This window comes from Acanthopagrus latus, chromosome 21 (genome assembly GCF_904848185.1).
Source record: "Acanthopagrus latus isolate v.2019 chromosome 21, fAcaLat1.1, whole genome shotgun sequence".
NCBI classification, from domain to species: domain Eukaryota; kingdom Metazoa; phylum Chordata; class Actinopteri; order Spariformes; family Sparidae; genus Acanthopagrus; species Acanthopagrus latus.
This window is the reverse complement of record NC_051059.1, coordinates 26,146,958-26,168,554: the sequence shown is the minus strand read 5'-3', so window position 1 is coordinate 26,168,554 and position 21,597 is coordinate 26,146,958. Positions and strand designations below refer to the sequence as shown.

The window sequence follows — 21,597 nt, the reverse complement described above, 5'->3', positions numbered from 1 at the left end:
TTAGGACTCAGAAAAAACTGTTGAGAGCCAACCAGCACTTCCTTTCCTGCAGCAGACGGGCTGTGTGGGTTTCTGCTCTGCAGCCTCCTCACCGTTAGCTGCACTTTTTCACATGAACAACACAACGACAGTTACAACAGTTACAGCGCTCAGTACTCACTGTCTCAGCTTCCATCTGTCTTATTCACCTGGGAGACAAACCTGGGAGCTGAGAAGCTGAAATAAAAGATCTGTTGATTCTGTTTGACTGATTCTGTAAAGGTGACAGTTTACTGACAGTTTCTGCAGCCTGACACCAACTTGGAAGGCGACTGATGAAGCTGAATCATTTTATAGCAGTTGTAGCTTGAAAGCAGCTCGCTCTGCTGTTTGTTCATGTGTGGAAACAACAGTGTCATCAGCGTAGAGTTTGACATCCACACTGACACAATTATAAAAGGGGCTCAGCACTGAACCTGGTGGCACAGCCACACCTACTGACTTGTATATAATAGCTCTATGTTTCTGTTTGCTTCTCTTTCTTAGCTTTGTTGTCCTTGTTTAGCTGTATGCTAATATTCACATCTTCCTCTACATTTGTTCTTGCTGCTGTGTGAAAGTATATTGAGAGCTAATTACAACCAGAGTCAAATGACTTGTAGGCGTCAACATACATGGCCCATGAAGTTGATTCTGTTTCTGATGATTTGCTCTGAAGACAAACTGAAATCCACAAAAACAAACTGTTTCTAAAACACACACTGTGATTTTTCACTTTATTGAGAATGTTACAGTGAAAGAATTGAACAAAGCTGCCACACTCTGCATAATGTATTAAAAAGAAAGACAAGAAGAGAAAAATACTAAAACAATCAAATATCTAGCAGACAGCTAATGATTCAGCTTCATGTTCTATTATTATACAAGTCACAATTCAAAGTGGAAATAAACTAGAGGATGAAAATAACACTATACCACAGAATTTATACTCAGTCACTGCAGATATATATGTGTATATATGTATTTATATATGTAGGATGACTGAATCTAACCTGTGCATCAAAAGATTCATTTTACAACCAACCACAAAACATGAACATTGACATTTGTGACTGCTGATCAAAGTGATCAATGAGACGAACTGATGAGATCTGATGGTGAGAAAAGGCGAGCAGAAAACAGTCAGTCAGCATGTGAGCAGCTGGTGGACGGTCCCTTGTTTCAGAGGATCCTCAGCAGAGAGAGTCCACAGCAGTACACCAGACTCTTCACTATCAGCACTGTGTAGAGCACACAGAGCAGCTTCACCCTGCACTGAGACTGGAAGGACACTGACACACACACAGACACACACACACACACACACACACACACACACACACACACACACACACACACACACACACACACACACACACACACACAGACAGTGTTAGTGTCACCTTTCACTGCACACACAGTCATTAGATTCATTCTTCATATAGAAATATTTATAGAGGAGCTTTAAGATATAATCCTCAAAGTTTCTATGGCAGCCTCAAAGGCCAACATGCAATTTAGTGGCCCTAAAACATGTGATTTGTCAGAGTGTGGAGTGAAAGCTCTGTCACTGGGATTAGTTGTGCTGTTTGACACTCTAACAGAATCAGGGAGTGTCTGTTTAACTCCTTCAATGATGAGCAGAAAGTGAACAGACTGATCTGCAGCCCTAACTGCAGCAGAACATTGGAGCTGTCCATGCAGAGAGGCAGCAGGTGATCTTACAGTCAGCTTGCTGCAGAGCTGGCAGGTCTGCTGGCTCTCTCTCTGGAGGACAGGAGGCTGCTGGAGCTGCTGGAACCTCTGAAACAGAAAAGAGGCCAAAAGAAATGTCAGTCCTCTGCTCCTCTGCTCTCTTTGACAGCGTCTCCACATGAAGCTGAATCACTGCTGAACACAGTCACCAAGCCTTCATTACCTTGTTCTGTTGGGACCTCCACTGTGCCCCCCTCGTGCTGGACGGAGCAGTGGTATTTATACGTGGAGGTGGCGTTCCCGTCAACCAGCAAGATGGCGGTGGTGCGTCCCGTCTCTCTGAGCTCCAGCTGCTCTCCCTCAGCAGGGAGCCACTGCTTCTGATCCTCCTTTTGTCTTTTCCAGGAGAAGCGGACCAGAGGAGGAAACATGGCTGAGGCCACACACAGCAGGGAGCTCCTCCCCTCCAGGTGGGCTCTGGATGCTGCTGGGTACACGCTCACCACGGGCTTCACTACCTGCTCATCTGAAGTTTGACAGCAGCAACAAGCAGCACAGACACACATTGACACAGTCAACAGCAGCTTCCAGCACTGCACTGCATTCAGTGTGATCCTGGAAACTACATGGACTCTGATCACTAAACTACTCATCAATACAGCACAAAGTTCAACACATAGACTGGATTCACCTGCACATCAAACACACTCATCATGTCATGTCATCATATGTTATATGGGGACAAACAACATTATGTGTTCAGCACTTCTTTCTTTCAATCTGCACATTCATCATTATTATGAGTCTTACTAATAATAATATAACATCATATTTTCATACAATGGAAAATCTTCCTCTGTATCATGATAAAAGACAGATTACAATAAAGGACATATTTACCCTCAAGTTTAATACAAACTGACATTTTAATATTTACATTATCCACCACATATTATAAATATTTTTTAAAAATGCATCTTAAATTTCATGCTGTTCTTAAATTTACTAAATTACAGATACATGTTTTCACATGACTAGTGTGAATAAAGACATTATTTAATATAAGAGAAGGTAAAACTTGATTTAATTATATGAAACATGATATAATTGTGATAATGATCGTCGCAAAATTTAAGACCTTCTCTAAATATCATGTTAATATATATCTTATAATGAAATATATTTTTACATTCACATAAAATACTTTTTAGTTGATTACAACATGTCTAACATATTACAGATTTAACATCCTGTACTTTAGTCCAGCTGCTAAAGAAAAACAGTTTCTCAACAATATCAATAATTTGTTTTTCAGTATTTTAACATTTATACACAATTACAATGAAATGTTCAGTTCAACTTGGATAATAAGTGCTCTGTAATATAAGATGAAGACAGGCGATAATTTATTGATCGTCACATTTAGTGATCAAATGTCATAATTATATTATATTATAAATTAGAATACAACATCAAATAACATAACATGATATAAGTTTTTTAAAAAACAGTATGTTGTACACGATATTTACCATCATGTGCTGCATACATTTACTTATTTGGATACTTATTTGAAATTAGATTTGGAATTATTATTTTTCATTGTTTAAATGATATGTTAAATTATTAGTGAATTTATTTATTATCATATTTTAAATATTCTAGTCTATCAGCATAAAAAATACATAGTTTCATGTGCCATTGTATATCATACTGTAAAGTTTTTTTTCCAAATATGATGTTTTTTATATTTTAGTATAATTTCTTTATTATATATTTATTGTGATGCCATCTTCAGTGTTTGTCTTCATGTATAAATATATTTTACAGTTAAAGACATTTGTACCATCATATAAAATACAATTTCTTGATGCAGTTTGACATTTAAAATCAGAAATGTAATTTAAAATGTAATTATTGTAACAAAATATGATATATAATATAATATAAAATGAATATATAACGCGTCTCAGTTGAATTATAATATCTGCAGTGTCATATACACAATATTTACCATCATACGTTTACACAATATATTTACTTTTAAATTGCGCTAGGCTTCATTTACTATTAATTGTTATATTTACATCAGATTAACATGGAAACACATATACGTGTGTAACATTATATAACATCTGATATCACATCTTAAAATATATAAATTTATATGCATATATTATATTTATTGTAACATCATGTTCAGTATGTGTTTGTCTTCATGTATAAATATATTTCACACTAAAAGACATTTGTACCATCATATGAAACACATTTGACCATTTATTAATTAATTATTAATGATCCAATACAACATATTTAATATTATATGTTCATCAAATACATTTACTGACATATATTAAATGATGTTTAATATCATATATGATGATGTTTTATAAAAACAAGAGATGGTGCTGAATTACTGAGAGGATCAAATACTGTATATTTGTAACATTGTCACTATCAAACTTTTTCTCTATGAATCAGTTTGATCTCCTGCAGAAATAAAGAAGAACTTCAGCTGTGCAGTGAGATTTAAACATCTTTTCAGGAGTTATGAACCTTTTTATGGAACAATAGCTGCACGGCTGCAAGAATTCTCTACTAATTATCAACAAACTAACATGTAAAGCCTGAAGCAGCAGAAACTCATTAAAAACACATTTTACACTTGTTCAGTAAAGCAACTGAAGGAAAATGAAGCTTTATTCTTACCTGTTACAACCAGTTTAGTTCCAGAGCCAAAGATGAAAATCCAGTATCCCCCCACAGTGAGACAGAGTAATACAAAAACCTGTGTGCTGTTGAACGTGTCGGCTGAGGTGAACGAGTCCAAATGATGAAGCAGGATCATGTTTCAGCTCCATGATGTGTTTCTCTAATGTTCATATCAACATGACTGTCTCTTCTTTATTGTCTTTTTAGACACACTAGCAGTGTTGCTCTGTGGATGCTGATGTCTGTCGCTCCACTACTTTAGTCCACATGGATTGGACCTGGACCAAAGGATGGATGGATGGACTGACATGACATTTTCTACAGACATTCTTGGTCCCCAGAGGATGAACTTCATTCATTGACTTGGTTGATTCTGACTTGTTATCTAGCTCCACCAGCAGGTCCACCAGTTCCTGGTCCTCAGTTTGCGGCCCAGTCGACACCTGTTCCTGCTTCCTTGTCTGCAGGTCAGCAGACTGGCTCCAGAGCCGGACCGGCGGTCTTTCCTGATCCCCGTCCAGACCTCCAGCTGCCGGCCTCCTGCTCTGCCTTGCAGCAGTCCTCTGTTCCTGTTCTGCAGCAACCTGTCTGAGCTGAGCTGCAGCTGTCTCCAGTTCCTGTGCTGAATCAGTCTCCTGTGGCTGTGGTTCTGTAACCTCTTGTTTTCCTGACTCTGACAGCTCCACCAGCTCCAGTGGCAGCTCCTGCCAAATCTCTCAGGGGGGCAACTGTTGTGATGATGTCTGAGGTGACTCAGGGAAATGAAGGCAGCTGATATTGTCATGTTGCAGTGAACTATTTGTATAGTTTGGATGAACATTACACAGTGATCATCCACAGATGGGTCGACAATCATGAGTTCACCCTCAAGACCCCTTTAGATGTAAAGGTAACTACATGTTAGAGCTAATAAAGGACAGTGGCACCGGGCCTGATAATGTGCAATTAATAAAACTATTTACAGTTCAACTGTTGACGAGATATAAATGCGGCGTTGGGAGAAGAAACTGTTCTTCAGTCTGTTTGTTTCAGATCTGATAGATCTATATCTCTTCCCAGAGGGCAGGGGTGTAAATGTCTCTGAGAGGGGGTGGTGTCGTCCCGATGACACGCTCTGCTTGTCCTCACCACCCTCTGCAGGTCCTTCCTGTCCCGTGTTGTGCAGCTGGAGAAACACTGTGCAGCAGCAGGTCAGGAGGCTTTCTGTCACTGACTGATAGAAGTTGGTCAGCAGTTGTTGAGGGAGGTGAGCGTGCTTTAGCTTTCTGAGGAAGTAATGTCTCGGCTGGGCCTTCACCGTCTGATGAGAGATGTAAGTACGATGAAAATTTAAATGAAACAAAAACACTCCGAAGAGGACAGCACACAGGCTATGAAAATTATCTACACTAAGTATATACAAAAGGTACAACAAAAAGTGCTCCACAAGGAGGAAATCAAATGGTTATGAAAGATTTTAAACTGAAAATCAAATCCTAATCAGAAAACTATTAAATCAAAATCACTCTTCTCAAGAGGAACAAATACAGAAAATAAAACTTGGCAATACTTCATTTGAGGAATGCAAGCCCGAATCCTGACAGCCCAGGCTGATCAGGATGATCCCGATGAAAGTCTGTCATGAGGTTGGTGTCTATGATGTGACGGGATGGTACCCATTGCCTGCCCTGGCCCTGGTTATGAACTGCCAACAGTCGCTTCACTTTGTACACCGGACCTCCTTCAATGACCTTGGATGGTGGTGGGGGCGTGGTGATCAGCACCATCTTGCTTTCCTTGACTGGCTTGACTTGACTTACATGGAAGGTTGGGTGTACCCGAAGGGACCGGGGCAGATGCAGTCGAACAGGCGCAGGACCAATAATCCTAGTGATGGGGAAGGGACCCACGAACTGAGGAGCTAACTTCTTGGATGGGACTTTGAGGTTCAAATCCTTCGCTGACAGCCATACTCTCTGACCCTGCTGATAGTTGGGAGCAGGACGCCTTCTAAGATCTGCCGTCCTTTCAACCTAGTCTCCCTGGCAGATCAGTACCTGTCGGGCGGCTGCCCAGATGCGTCGGCAACATCGAACCCATGGCGTAGGCGGAGGGAACCGACACTTCCATTTCATTGTCTGGAAACAGCGGGGGGTGCTAACCTAGGGCACAATGAAAGGGAGAAAGACCAGTAGCAGAGGTGGGCAACGAATTGTGAGCATACTCTACCCAGACCAGGTGTTTGCTCCATGTCGAAGGATGTCCTTAGGAAATCCGTGGACTCGAAACACATGTTTCATCATTTCCTCTGCCGTCTCCTTGGCGGATGGTAACTGGTGTGCCACTGCTGTGGTGTGCCAGTGTTTAGGATGAGAGTGGATGATGTGCGGCCTCCCATCCTGACGTTTTGTGGTCTGTTGCTAAGACAGTCCAGTATCCATATGCACAGTGAACTGTCTAGACCCAGGTTGCTCACTTTGAGGGGGATGACCCTGTTGAATACTCAGCTGAAGTCCACAAACAGCACTCTTACATACGTGTTGGGCTGGTCCAGGTGTGTAAGGGCTGTGCTGACAGCATCCTCTGTCCACCTGCTACTTGAAGATTTCTATTTGATGTTACTTTATGTTTCTACCCAGAGGCAGATATTTAACTCTACTCCACTACATTTGTCTGACAACTTTAGTTACTTTTAACTTTTCAGATTACAGATTTTCATCACCTTCCTGTCCAGTGAAAACCATGAATCTCCAGATGTGTTGCTGTTGAACGTTTGTGATAAACTGAAGGAGGAAGTGTTCCTTTATGTGTTGACTTCTCTCTTCCTTTTCTCTTCCTTTTCTCTTCCTTCTTCAGCTGAATAAACTCTTATAGAATATGATGCATTGCAGCAGATTAAACTAGCCAACAGTGCATAAAGTAGTTACAGTGAGCTCAACCTGCAGTAAAATGGCACATCACATTAATGCAGCTGCAATATTAATCCAGAAACATCATATATAAGAGGAGAGCTCTGACCATGTTACTGCAAAGATTCACGGTGATACGACTTCCCTCCCTCAGTAGAAACTTCCTGATAGTTAAACTTGCTCTGGTGTGTCTAATTTTTTAATTGTCAGGTCATCCTGAATACTGAGCTGTATTTCTCTGAACAGCACAATGAATTTGTAGCTCTGAGTTGTGGTTACGTTAGCCATGTTGACTTGAACGTGGGGGCTCGGGAAGTCACATTCTCCGGACTACAAAATTGGTGGGCGTGACTCGGGAAATCTCGTTAGAGAGACTACAGGAAACAACATGACTTGTTGAAGTCACGTGAAAACACAAATTCAGAGGTGATGATTCTGATTCTGCTGAATCATATACCTTGAATTAAAAAATGGCGGGAGTAAGTGTGCTGACCAAAGATGATCATTGCACAAATAGGTAAAATTTGAACAGTCGTCTTTGGCTTCATTTGCACTTTGATCACACCCGAGGTGAATTTGGAGGGGTTAGACCCACAGATCCTAAAAAGGGAGTTGTGTTACCAAGAGGCGTCTGCCTGTGCAGTCAGTAAGAAGGAAAATCGCTAGACACGTATGTTACAGTGGGGTTGTTAACTATAGGTCTCCAACAGATCGCTCATAAGATTACATATGTGTATTACCCGGGATATATATGCATGGAGGTGTGTGTGCGGATGTGTGAGTTACTAAAAGGAAAGAAGCTAAGCGAGAGCTTACCAGACAACAAAGAATAACACAACGACCATACGGTGCACTATGGTCATCTCTCCCTCAACCAGTCGCGAATTGAGGTTCGTCATCTGCTGATTGAGCCGGAATACAACGTACTGTGATCACACACAGCAGCAAAACTGGAGCTTTGATGAAGAAGTTTTCTCTGACTCTCTCTGGACCATTGTTCCTCTGAATCCTGCCATTCTGTCACTTTGACAGGATTCTGAATGCTTTCTGTTCAAACTCGGGTCGGTCAGTTATTCTACAAGCATTTTTTGTTATATTTACAGAAAATCTGTGAACATCCTGACAGCAATCAATAAATCAAACACTCTGACAGATAACAGAGAATAAATCCAGTATCTGTGGCTGCTGCAGGCCTCTAATAAGCCCGTCCAATGGTTTTATTGGACCCGTATGAAATGATTGGACAGGCTACCTGTCTGTCTACATACGTACCTGTCTGTCTGCTCACTCTGACCTTTGCACTCTGCATCACTGTGTATGACCGGAGTCTTCCACAGGACCAGGTGATGTTTTGCTAAAGCTGTTAGCGAGTTAGTGGAACATGATGCTGATCAAATCTAAACACCAAACACATTTTAGTACGAGATCCGTTGTTACCAGCCTGGTCTGTGTATCTTTTGGTCATTTGATTTTCTTTTCAGAAACGGATATTAAAAAACAAAAAACTAGTGGTTATTTCATTTTGGTTTTAAATTTAAAAAATGAGATTGAAATACAAGCCATTTTTCTTTTTCATGGTCAAAAAGGGATGAGTCAAATTTGGAAAATCTATTTCATATAACAAAAAATAAAATCACTAGAAAACGGAAATGGAAAAAAAAGCCTGTTTTTTCATATTCTGAGACTGGATGTTGTCATTTACAGGACGATGCTGTGCAGAAGAAACAGGAGGCTACAGCAAGTTAATCTACCAGGACACATGGACATGGAACTATGAAACTACAATCAGTCAATGAGTAATTTGTCATTGTTTTGGTTTCTAATTTCAAAACGAAAACTGGACACAAATGCTTTCCTATTTCTTTGATTTTTGACTTCAAAAAGGAAATCTAATGGCTGCAAAGTACACAGACTGATATGTGTCCAAGATTTGTCTTTTAAAATGTCCTGAAGTGAAATGATGTGGTGAAATGTGCTGAAAGGTGTTAAACAACAAGTGCTGCTGGAAGTGTTTTCATTCAGAGCACATTAGTGTTGTGAGGGACGGATGGACTTTATTCAGCAGCAGGACGTTGGGCTGTAAATATTTGATTCTGTTTGATATCATTTTATTGAAATATTCTGAAGTATGTTTGTTGTTTTACTGATTCATCTGGATTATGTTTGAGTTTGTAATTGAATTATTTTCCTCTTTATTTTCTCATTGTGTTTGTGTTTGTCTCCTTTTTTCTCTCTGTGTGAAACAACAATAAACCTGCTGGAATATCTGATCAACATATAAATAAATAGAATATGAAATAAATCCCTCAGTTCAGTGTGTTTGTGACTGTGGCTGAGATGGAGGTGAAACATGTGAACCTGGGCTGTGGTTTACTGCTCTCTTCCTGTCACAAACACTGTTTGACGTCTGTTCATCTGTTGGTTTTTGTTCAGGCTGCTCGGATCATTTCTCACTGTGGGGAACTCTTCCAACAGGCGCAGTAGTAGGTGGCTGAATGAAGGAGTTTAACTTTCTCGATCTTCAACCCACAGCCGTTCTGATCATTCACAGCTGAAAAATCGTTTACTTGAGGATGACTGAACCTGTAATCTATATTACATCTGCTCTTGTCAATACGAAGAATCCTTGTGAATGTTTCTGTGTCTTTCTTCTGGTACCAGACGACTGGCCAGTTGCTGTAACACTGGCCAGTTCCTCGACAGCTGAAGGAGACGTTTCCATCAACTCTCCTGGTCAATGTTAAATCGTCCTGAATCAGCTGTGCTGCCATGGCAACCAGCGCTGTAGAGAAGCAGACAGATAGATGAAGGTGAGTGTGACAGTGTTTGTTCCAGGTGGACTTTGTTGGCTCCTGATTGGCTGGAAACACTCACCTGAACACAGACAGCACAGAGCAGCAGCTGGGAGGAAAAGCATTTTGTGCAGTGGTGTTTCCTCTGGTGAACCTGGGGAGAAGTGGCGCTCTGACGCAGCTGAGGCCAAACCAGGACGAGCTGCCAGATCAGACGAGGGCCACGTGGTTTCTAACAGGTCCTCAGAGCTCCCATCAGCCCCTGCGGCTCACAGATGAGGCCGCCGCTGCCGACCGACGGCTCGGCTGAAGCTGCTGTGTGACAGAAATAGAAACTCACATTCATGTGAGCAGCAACACATTCAGGTTGGTGGTGAATTTAGTAGCACAGACTGTTGTTGAACAGCTGTGATGAAAAGACAAAAGGACAAATCCACAAAACTCCTCGACTGTGATTTGAAGCCTTAAACGTCTCCTTACATTTCTATCATTTCACTGAATCTGGTTCTGTTCCCTGGAAGGAGCTCAGGGTTCTGCTCTCTACTTCCTCCAGGCAGAGGTCAAAAAATCCAACAAATAAATGAAAACAGCCCAAAGTTTCCCCCAAAGAATGCTGACTGACTGAGCAGGAATGAAATCCACACATTGAGACAAAGATGATTTAAACGGTGAAATGAAAAATAAAGCCTGACATGGAAAAAAATAGCTGAACTGGTAAAATAACACTGAATTATGAACAGAGACAGGAACAAACGTTTTTTGTTTTTTTTGTTGGTCTGCGATGAGCTTCACTGAACTTTCATTGGAGCTTCATCTGAAAAGAACTTTTACAGAAAACATTAAATAAAGACGCAGCTGTTTGTCTGATATTTTGAAGGAATAGAGCTAAAGGAAAGGAAATACTAATACAGGTAGTTCTTCATTATATTCATGGACGTGAGCTCCAGATGGGGGGTCACTGTTGGTCTCTGGGCTCAGTTCAGCTTTGTGTGGGTGGAGGGCTCAGTGCAAAAAAGGCTTCCAGACAACAAGAGAAAAGACAAACCAGTCCAGAGAGGGAGAGGAGTTGATGAGTGTGTACAGCAGCAGATATGAATCTGTTCTCAGTGGTTATTAGGACTCAGAAAAAACTGTTGAGAGCCAACCAGCACTTCCTTTCCTGCAGCAGACGGGCTGTGTGGGTTTCTGCTCTGCAGCCTCCTCACCGTTAGCTGCACTTTTTCACATGAACAACACAACGACAGTTACAACAGTTACAGCGCTCAGTACTCACTGTCTCAGCTTCCATCTGTCTTATTCACCTGGGAGACAAACCTGGGAGCTGAGAAGCTGAAATAAAAGATCTGTTGATTCTGTTTGATTGATTCTGTAAAGGTGACAGTTTACTGACAGTTTCTGCAGCCTGACACCAACTTGGAAGGCGACTGATGAAGCTGCTGTGTGATCATTTTATAGCAGTTGTAGCTTGAAAGCAGCTCGCTCTGCTGTTTGTTCATGTGTGGAAACAACAGTGTCATCAGCGTAGAGTTTGACATCCACACTGACACAATTATAAAAGGGGCTCAGCACTGAACCTGGTGGCACAGCCACACCTACTGACTTGTATATAATAGCTCTATGTTTCTGTTTGCTTCTCTTTCTTTAGCTTTGTTGTCCTTGTTTAGCTGTATGCTAATATTCACATCTTCCTCTACATTTGTTCTTGCTGCTGTGTGAAAGTATATTGAGAGCTAATTACAACCAGAGTCAAATGACTTGTAGGCGTCAACATACATGGTCCATGAAGTTGATTCTGTTTCTGATGATTTGCTCTGAAGACAAACTGAAATCCATAAAAACAAACTGTTTCTAAAACACACACTGTGATTTTTCACTTTATTGAGAATGTTACAGTGAAAGAATTGAACAAAGCTGCCACACTCTGCATAATGTATTAAAAAGAAAGACAAGAAGAGAAAAATACTAAAACAATCAAATATCTAGCAGACAGCTAATGATTCAGCTTCATGTTCTATTATTATACAAGTCACAATTCAAAGTGGAAATAAACTAGAGGATGAAAATAACAATATACCACAGAATTTATACTCAGTCACAGCAGATATATATGTGTATATATGTATTTATATATGTAGGATGACTGAATCCAACCTGTACATCAAAAGATTCATTTTACAACCAACCACAAAACATGAACATTGATATTTGTGACTGCTGATCAAAGTGATCAATGAGACGAACTGATGAGATCTGATGGTGAGAAAAGGCGAGCAGAAAACAGTCAGTCAGCATGGGAGCAGCTGGTGGACGGTCCCTTGTTTCAGAGGATCCTCAGCAGAGAGAGTCCACAGCAGTACACCAGACTCTTCACTATCAGCACTGTGTAGAGCACACAGAGCAGCTTCACCTGGTACTGAGACGGCCCAGATGATACTTTTGGAGGTGCTGGATCTGGAAGAGGCTGGACCTCTGAAACAGAAAAGAGTCCAAAAGAAATGTCAGTCCTCTGCTCCTCTGCTCTCTTTGACAGCGTCTCCACATGAAGCTGAATCACTGCTGAACACAGTCACCAAGCCTTCATTACCTTGTTCTGTTGGGGCCTCCACTGTGCCCCCCTCGTGCCGGACGGAGCAGCGGTATTTACACGTGGAGGTGACGTTCCAGTCAACCAGCAAGATGGCGGCGGTGCGTTCCGACTCTGTGAGCTCCAGCTGCTCTCCCTCAGCAGGGAGCCACTGCTCCTGATCCTCCTTTCGTCTTTTCCAGGAGAAGCGGACCAGAGGAGGAAACATGGCTGAGGCCACACACAGCAGGGAGCTCCTCCCCTCCAGGTGGGCTCTGGATGCTGCTGGGTACACGCTCACCACGGGCTTCACTACCTGCTCATCTGAAGTTTGACAGCAGCAACAAGCAGCACAGACACACATTGACACAGTCAACAGCAGCTTCCAGCACTGCACTGCATTCAGTGTGATCCTGGAAACTACATGGACTCTGATCACTAAACTACTCATCAATACAGCACAAAGTTCAACACATAGACTGGATTCACCTGCACATCAAACACACTCATCATGTCATGTCATCATATGTTATATGGGGACAAACAACATCATGTGTTCAGCACTTCTTTCTTTCAATCTGCACATTCATCATTATTATGACTCTTACTAATAATAATATAACATCATATTTTCATACAATGGAAAATCTTCATCTGTATCATGATAAAAGACAGATTATAATAAAGGACATATTTACCCTCAAGTTTAATACACGCTGACATTTTAATGTTTACATTATCCACCACATATTATAAATATTTTTAAAAATATATCTTGAATTTCATGTTGTTCTTAAATTTACTAAATTACAAATACATGTTTTCACATGACTACTGTGAATAAAGACATTATTCAACATTAGAGAAGGTAAAACTTTGTTGATTTAATTATATGAAACACGATATAATTGTGATAACGATCGTTGCAAAATTTAAGACCTTCTCTAAATATCATGTTAATATATATCTTATAATAAAATATATTTTTACATTCACAATGTTCAGGTAAGTTCAATTTGAATAATAAATGCTCTGTAATATAATAAGAAGACAGAAGATAATTTATTGATCATCACATTTAGTGATTAAATGTCATAATTATATTATATTATAAATTAGAATACAATATCGAATAACATAACATGATGTAAGTTTTTTAAAAACAGTATGTTGTACACGATATTTACCATCATGTGCTGCATACATTTACTTATTTGGATACTTATTTGAAATTAGGTTTGGAATTATTATTTTTCATTGTTTAAATCATATGTTCAATTATTAGTGAACATATTTATTATCATATTTAGAATATTTAAAAGTCTATCAGCATAGAAAATACATAATTTCAGGGGCTATTGTGTATCATACTATGACGTTTTTTTCCAAATATAATGTTTTTTATATTTTAGTATAATTTCTTTATTATATATTTATTGTGATGCCATCTTCAGTGTTTGTCTTCATGTATAAATATATTTTACAGTTAAAGACATTTGTACCATCATATAAAATACAATGTCTTGATGCAGTTTGACATTTAAAATCAGAAATGTAATTTAAAATGTAATTATTGTAACATAATATGATATATAATATGATATAAAATGAATATATAATGCGTCTTAGTTGAATTATAATATCTGCAGTGTCATATACACAATATTTACCATCATACGTTTACACAATATATTTACTTTTAAATTGTGCAAGGCTTCATTTACTATTAATCGTTATATTTACATCAGATTAACACGAAAACACATATACGTGTGTAACATTATATAACATCTGATATCACATGTTGAAATATATAAATTTATGTGCATATATTATATTTATTGTAACATCATGTTCAGTATGTGTTTGTCTTCATCTATAAATATATTTCACACTAAAAGACATTTGTACCATTATATGAAACACATTTGACCATTTATTAATGAATTATTAATGATCCTATGCAACATATTTAATATTATATGTTTTTCAAATACATTTACTGACACATATGAAATGAAGTTTACTATCATATTTTATGTTTTTTCATAAAAACAAGAGATGGTGCTGAATTACTGAGAGGATCAAATACTGTATATTTGTAACATTGTCAACATCAAACTTTTTCTCTATGAATCAGTTTGATCTCCTGCAGAAATAAAGAAGAACTTCAGCTGTGCAGTGAGATTTAAACATCTTTTCAGGAGTTATGAACCTTTTTATGGAACAATAGCTGCACGGCTGCAAGAATTCTCTACTAATTATCAACAAACTAACATGTAAAGCCTGAAGCAGCAGAAACTCATTAAAAACACATTTTAGACTTGTTCAATGAAACGACTGAAGGAAAATGAAGCTTTATTCTTACCTGTTACAACCAGTTTAGTTCCAGAGCCAAAGATGTAAAACCAGTTTCCTCCCACAGTGAGACAGAGTAATACAAAAACCTGTGTGCTGTTGAACGTGTCGGCTGAGGTGAACGAGTCCAAATGATGAAGCAGGATCATGTTTCAGCTCCATGATGTGTTTCTCTAATGTTCATATCAACATGACTGTCTCTTCTTTTATTGTCTTTTTAGACACACTAGCAGTGTTGCTCTGTGGATGCTGATGTCTGTCGCTCCACTACTTTAGTCCACATGGATTGGACCTGGACCAAAGGATGGATGGATGGACTGACATGACATTTTCTACAGACATTCTTGGTCCCCAGAGGATGAACTTCATTCATTGACTTGGTTGATTCTGACTTGTTATCTAGCTCCACCAGCAGGTCCACCAGTTCCTGGTCCTCAGTTTGCGGCCCAGTCGACACCTGTTCCTGCTTCCTTGTCTGCAGGTCAGCAGACTGGCTCCAGAGCCGGACCGGCGGTCTTTCCTGATCCCCGTCCAGACCTCCAGCTGCCGGCCTCCTGCTCTGCCTTGCAGCAGTCCTCTGTTCCTGTTCTGCAGCAACCTGTCTGAGCTGAGCTGCAGCTGTCTCCAGTTCCTGTGCTGAATCAGTCTCCTGTGGCTGTGGTTCTGTAACCTCTTGTTTTCCTGACTCTGACAGCTCCACCAGCTCCAGTGGCAGCTCCTGCCAAATTATTATTATCTTTATATTGACAGACTCGAGGTCCAGATATAAATGACACACACAATGTACAGACAAACTGTCACACAGTGGTGAGGTTTTGTCTTGTCTGGGCCTTTTGTCTTGTGAACTTCCTGTTTTATTTTGAAAGTCTAACTCCCCTCTCCTTTCAGGTCACTTGCCCTTCCTCTTGTGTCCCCGGTCTGAGTCATCCCTGATCCCTGATTGTTTCCACCTGTTCCTCTCTCCCTCATGTGTTAAATAGTCTGCGTCTTCGTTTGTCTTGTGCCATTGTGTTTTGTATTTGTCGTTCACTTCAGCCTTGTTCACAGCCTTACCAAGCCAAGATCCCAAGTTTGGATATTCTACTTGAATCCTCTTAAATGAGTGACTTTTTGTTTGTTAAAATTTTCAGATTGCAGCATAGATAATTTCATAGTCATTTGTTTGCGTCTGTTGGAGTGCCTCTTTTTGTTGATAGTTTTTATAACCAGCTGATAGAGCAGTTTATGTTTATAGTCATTTGCTTTCCTCCTTTGGAGTGATTTTCTGTTAAGGTATCTATAGTCCTAGTGTGCCAGCGTAGTTCAGTTATAGTCTTTTCTTTACCTCCTTGGGGAGTGATTGTGTTATTTTTTGGTTTGATTTTAAGGTTGTTTGCCTCCTTGTTGGTTCTGTTTTTTCTCTTGAGATTAGATAAGTGTGGTTTCATAGCCATTTCTTTGTCAGCTTGTTCAGGTGTGAATTTCAAAATAAAAGCCTGCTTGAATCGCCCTTATTCTGCATCTGAGTCCTCTATTCTGCCCAGGCATGACACAAACACAAGATTACACAGACATGTGTCCTTATTGGTTAAAAAAAACATGCAAATATTGGTTTTAGTATTTCCAAAAGCTGGAAGAATCTTGTCTCTGTCACATCGCGGTGAGGTTTGTCCTGTCTTGGGGTCTGTCTTGTGAATTTCATGTCTTATTTTGAAAATATTTCTCCTCTCGTTTAAGGTCACTTGCCCTTCCTCCTGTGTTCCTGGTCTGACGTCATCCCTAATCCCTGATTGTTTTCACCTGTGTTCCCTTCCCCCCATGTGTATAAAGTCTTTGTCTTCCCCTGTCTGCGTGGCCCAAGTATACTGTCAGGCTTAGACAAAAGAGAGGACTCAGATGCAGAATTTGACAGATGTAATGCGGCTCTCCAGTTAGAATGATAAAGCAAAAGCTATGAAATACTAGAGGACTAACGAGACATACAAACCATGAAACACACAATAACGTAAGGCGCTCTCGAAGAAGGAAAAACCTACTCTGAACTATGATTCTTTGATATACAAGTTAACAAACAAAAATACACTCCGAAGAGGACAGCACACAGGCTACGAAACTTAAGTCTCTCTATATTCAAAAAAGGGATACAACAGAAAATGCTCCAGGAGGAGGAAAACAAAAGACTATAAAGAAAGTTAAACTGGAACACAAAATCCTAACCAGAATATTAACAAACACAAAATCACTCTACTAGAGAGGACAAAAATCAGAAAATAAAACGTGACAATACTTAACGTGATTTGCAAGTCAAGGCTGTGGAACAAGGGCTTCAGTAGTCGACGAAATGACGAAATACTTGGGCCACGCAGACAGGGGAAGACAAAGACTTTATACACATGAGGGAAGGGAACACAGGTGAAAACAATCAGGGATTAGGGATGACGTCAGACCAGGAACACAGGAGGAAGGGCAAGTGACCTGAAACGAGAGGAGAGATATTTTCAAAATAAGACATGAAATTCACAAGACAGACCCCAAGACAGGACAAACCTCATCGCGATGTGACAGTCTCACTTTGTGTCAGTCAAAGACATTATAATCCTGTTCCTTGACTCAATTAGCCAACATAAATTTATACATAAAATTCACAAGTAATGCCTGAAAAGTGGGAACATTACTGTTGCAGCTTTCAGTCCCTTAAAAGTCTCTTGAGAGGTAGAGAATAGGTCCTGTGTATTTATATGATCACACTTCTGCTGATGCAGAGAAGCACGCTGAGTCCAGGTGAGCTTCAGGGTATTTAATAACAGAAGAGCTACTACAGCGGCTTTCAGATTACACGCTGACGTTTGGATATTTAGAAAACGTGCACGCTGCATATGTGCATCAAAACAATCAAACTTCAACAAAGGCGGTCAACAAAACTGATGGCTACCTAACTCACCTCTCTCCTCCTCCAGTGCAGGTGATACAGCCCCTATTGTAACCTGCTATGTTGTCCATGTGACCCAAGCACCACATATCACTGTGGCAACCAGACCAAACAAATCCAAACCCAAATAATCCTCAAAACAATGTGTGGCTCCTACAATTACAGTTCACAAACATCTTGCTGGCACTTTCCCACCTTGGATACTTTAACAAGATTCTAAGAGCATCATTAAATGCCAGATTAATCTCATTCATCTTTGCTTTACTATGGCTACAGTATAGGTGTGCTGTGTAAAGTGGAGTGGTGCTCATTGTTCTTGTAATCTATGTTGTTACACATGATCGCATCAATTGGTATATCAATATATCTGAGACTTCGATCAGTCGGGGAGTTACACTTCCAGAGATCATATTCTGTGAGTTTTGCCCAGTCAACTTTCCTTTGTTCAAGTGGCAAGCCACCATGCTTTAGCCACAGCCGAGCTCCCAGCCCAAACCCACGCTGCAGCCACAGCCTGGCTAGCAACCCAGGCCTCAGTCTCAACCCCAGTACCTGTCAGTGGCCCTCAGTCGGTGGTCCAGATGGCGCCTGTCCCTGCATCTCGGTCAGAGGCCCAGCCGAGGCCCATGCCAAGTCCAGTGACTGTTCCTGCACCTCGGTCGGATGACCAGCCGAGGCCTGTTCCTGCTCCCCAGTCGGAGGCCCGGTCGAGTCCCATGCCAAGTCCGAAGCCTTCGTCCTCGCCACAGACCAGGGCCACCAGAACACCTTCGTCGTCAGCCTCTAGTGGATCCCAGTCCTTGCCTCCACCCTCCTGTTTGTTTGGACCTAGAATGTCACAAACACTTCAACAACAATGCATTGCGCTTTGTCCCGGCCGCCTGTCCAAGGTGTGAGCCACACGTGTTATATGACACAACTTTCATGAAGATGATAGTCCAGGCTTCACAGCAATAGTTGCCCCAGCGTCAGACACACAATCATTCTTTGTTGCAGTGACAGTTTTGATATCCACTGGTTTGTGCACTTCATAAAAGGGCCGCACAAAGACACCCTCTGGCCAAAGTTGTGGTTCGTATATTTTGGCCACATCATTGCATTCAGCAGTGACTTCCAATGAGTTATATCACCTCTGGACACTGTCTATTTTTTGACAGCTTCCATCATGATGTAGTTTGTCTTTCAGGTACCTAGCAAATGCTTCTGAATTTACATCAGGTGAGAATGTTGTAGGGAACACACTCACCTGTTTAGTCGTCACAACCTGTATGGATCCCCTGCACTGGTTCCAACAATGCTGCTTCGGTCTCAGCAGGATTTGGAGAAACGTGTCTATGCATTTATCTTCAGCAGACTCGACTCCTGTAACAGCGTCTTTACAGGACTCTCTGAATCCATCAGACAGCTGCAGCTGATTCAGAACGCTGCTGCTCGAATCCTAACAAGGACCAAAGAAGTGGATCACATCACTCCAGTTCTTAGACGTTTACACTGACTTCATGTCAGTCAAAGAATAGATTTCAAAATCCTGCTGTTGGTTTATGAAGCACTGAAAGGTTTTAGGCCAAAATACATTTCTGATCTGCAGCCACGTCATGAACCATCCAGACCTCTGAGATCTTCAGGTTCAGGTCTGCTTTCAGTCCCTCGAGTCAGAACTAAACCTGGAGAAGCAGCATTCAGTTATTATACGTCACATATCGGAACAAACTCCCTGAAAACTGCAGGTCTGCTCCGACTCTCACCTCTTTTAAATAAAGACTGAAGACCTTTCTGTTTGCCGCTGCTTTTAACTGAAGCAATTTTAGAGCTTTGAACTGCACAATGACTTTTATTTTCAATAATTTCGATATTTTAGTGGAAACCTCTGTCAACGTGTTGTTGAAACCATCTCAGCAATAACATTCATCACATCTTTGGAAAACGACTAATTTCCCATATTTCGCTTCAGAATCAGAAACCTAAAAACAGGAAATGACTCGTTGACTGATGTTCGGTGCTTTGCAGTGGACACGACTGTGCTGTCAGACGCACACCGAGCACTGGAGACAGTTCAGTCTCTGCACACACACTCTGCCTTCTCCAGTCAGCTCACCTGGATCATCGTCACCACCTGTGAATATGGACTGTATGATTTATGAAAGCCTGTAAATAAAATCAGTGACAGCTCTCACAGAATCGTTTCACTCCATGTCGTCATTGTGAGTTCACTGTAACTACACTTCAATTAATAAATAGCGTTCACCTGTCAAACTTCCATTTTCAAATGATATCCCAGGTTGAGGGATTCACCTGACTGTCGCGTATAATTTGGACACGTGAAGCAGTCAGTGTGATCGAACACACCAGAAAGTTTCTTGTGCGCATAAGAAACGTTTAAGTCTTTGTTTTTTCCTCGTGTCTCTTTAAAGGCTCCGTAACAAAGTGGTCAGTCAGTGATGTGGATATATCACCACAGGACATCTCACTTAACCTCCTGGCTGGAATAAACTCAGAATATTCATATAAAGACATGATGAAGACTTCAGAACTTTAGATCGTCTCACAACCGGACGCAGCCTAGAGATCACCAGTCAGCTCTGTGGATGTGAGCGGGACGACTACGCTGGTCTCAGGATCAGATCAAGTTCCTTCAGGACTCAAGGCAAAATCTGAAATGAAGAATAGCACTGTTGTTGTTATTCCCAGTTACCATTCATGAGCACAGCAGCTACAATCAGTCAGGGAGTAATTTCACATTGTTGTTTTTTTCCCTGTGTTTCCGATGTTAAAACAAAAAGCTGGACGTGAATCGTTTTGTGTTTTTTTTTTGTTTGTCCAAGATGTGTCTTTTAAAATGTCCTGAAGTGAAATGATGTGGTGAAATGTGCTGAAAGGTGTTAAACAACAAGTGCTGCTGGAAGTGTTTTCATTCAGAGCACATTAGTGTTGTGAGGGACGGATGGACTTTATTCAGCAGCAGGACGTTGGGCTGTAAATATTTGATTCTGTTTGATATCATTTTATTGAAATATTCTGAAGCATGTTTGTTGTTTTAAATGTTTTGAATTATTTTCCTCTTTATTTTCTCATTGTGTTTGTGTTTGTCTCCTTTTTCCTCTCTGTGTGAAACAACAATAAACCTGCTGGAATATCTGATCAACATATAAATAAATAGAATATGAAATAAATCCCTCAGTTCAGTGTGTTTGTGACTGTGGCTGAGATGGAGGTGAAACATGTGAACCTGGGCTGTGGTTTACTGCTCTCTTCCTGTCACAAACACTGTTTGACGTCTGTTCATCTGTTGGTTTTTGTTCAGGCTGCTCGGATCATTTCTCACTGTGGGGATCACTCTTCTCACAGGAGCAGTAGTAGGTGGCTGAATGAAGGAGTTTAACTGTCTGGATCTTCAACTCACAGCCGTTCTGATTATTCACAACTGAGAAATCATTTTTCTGAGGATGATTGTACCTGTAATCTATGTTACATCTGGTCTTGACAGTACGAAGAATCCTTGTGAATGTTTCTGTGTCTTTCTTCTGGTACCACCATACATAGTTGTTGGCACACTGTTCAGTTCCTCGACAGCTGAAGGAGACGTCTCCATCAACTCTCCTGGTCAATGTCAAATCGTCCTGAATCAGCTGTGCTGCCATGGCAACCAGCACTGTAGAGAAG

At 40.7% G+C, this 21,597-nt stretch overlaps 1 pseudogene; it reads right to left on the bottom strand.

The window, feature by feature from the left end:
• Positions 1-774: 774 nt before the first annotated feature.
• LOC119010678 lies at positions 775-10,233 on the bottom strand (annotated as a pseudogene).
• Between the last annotated feature and the right edge of the window lie 11,364 nt (positions 10,234-21,597).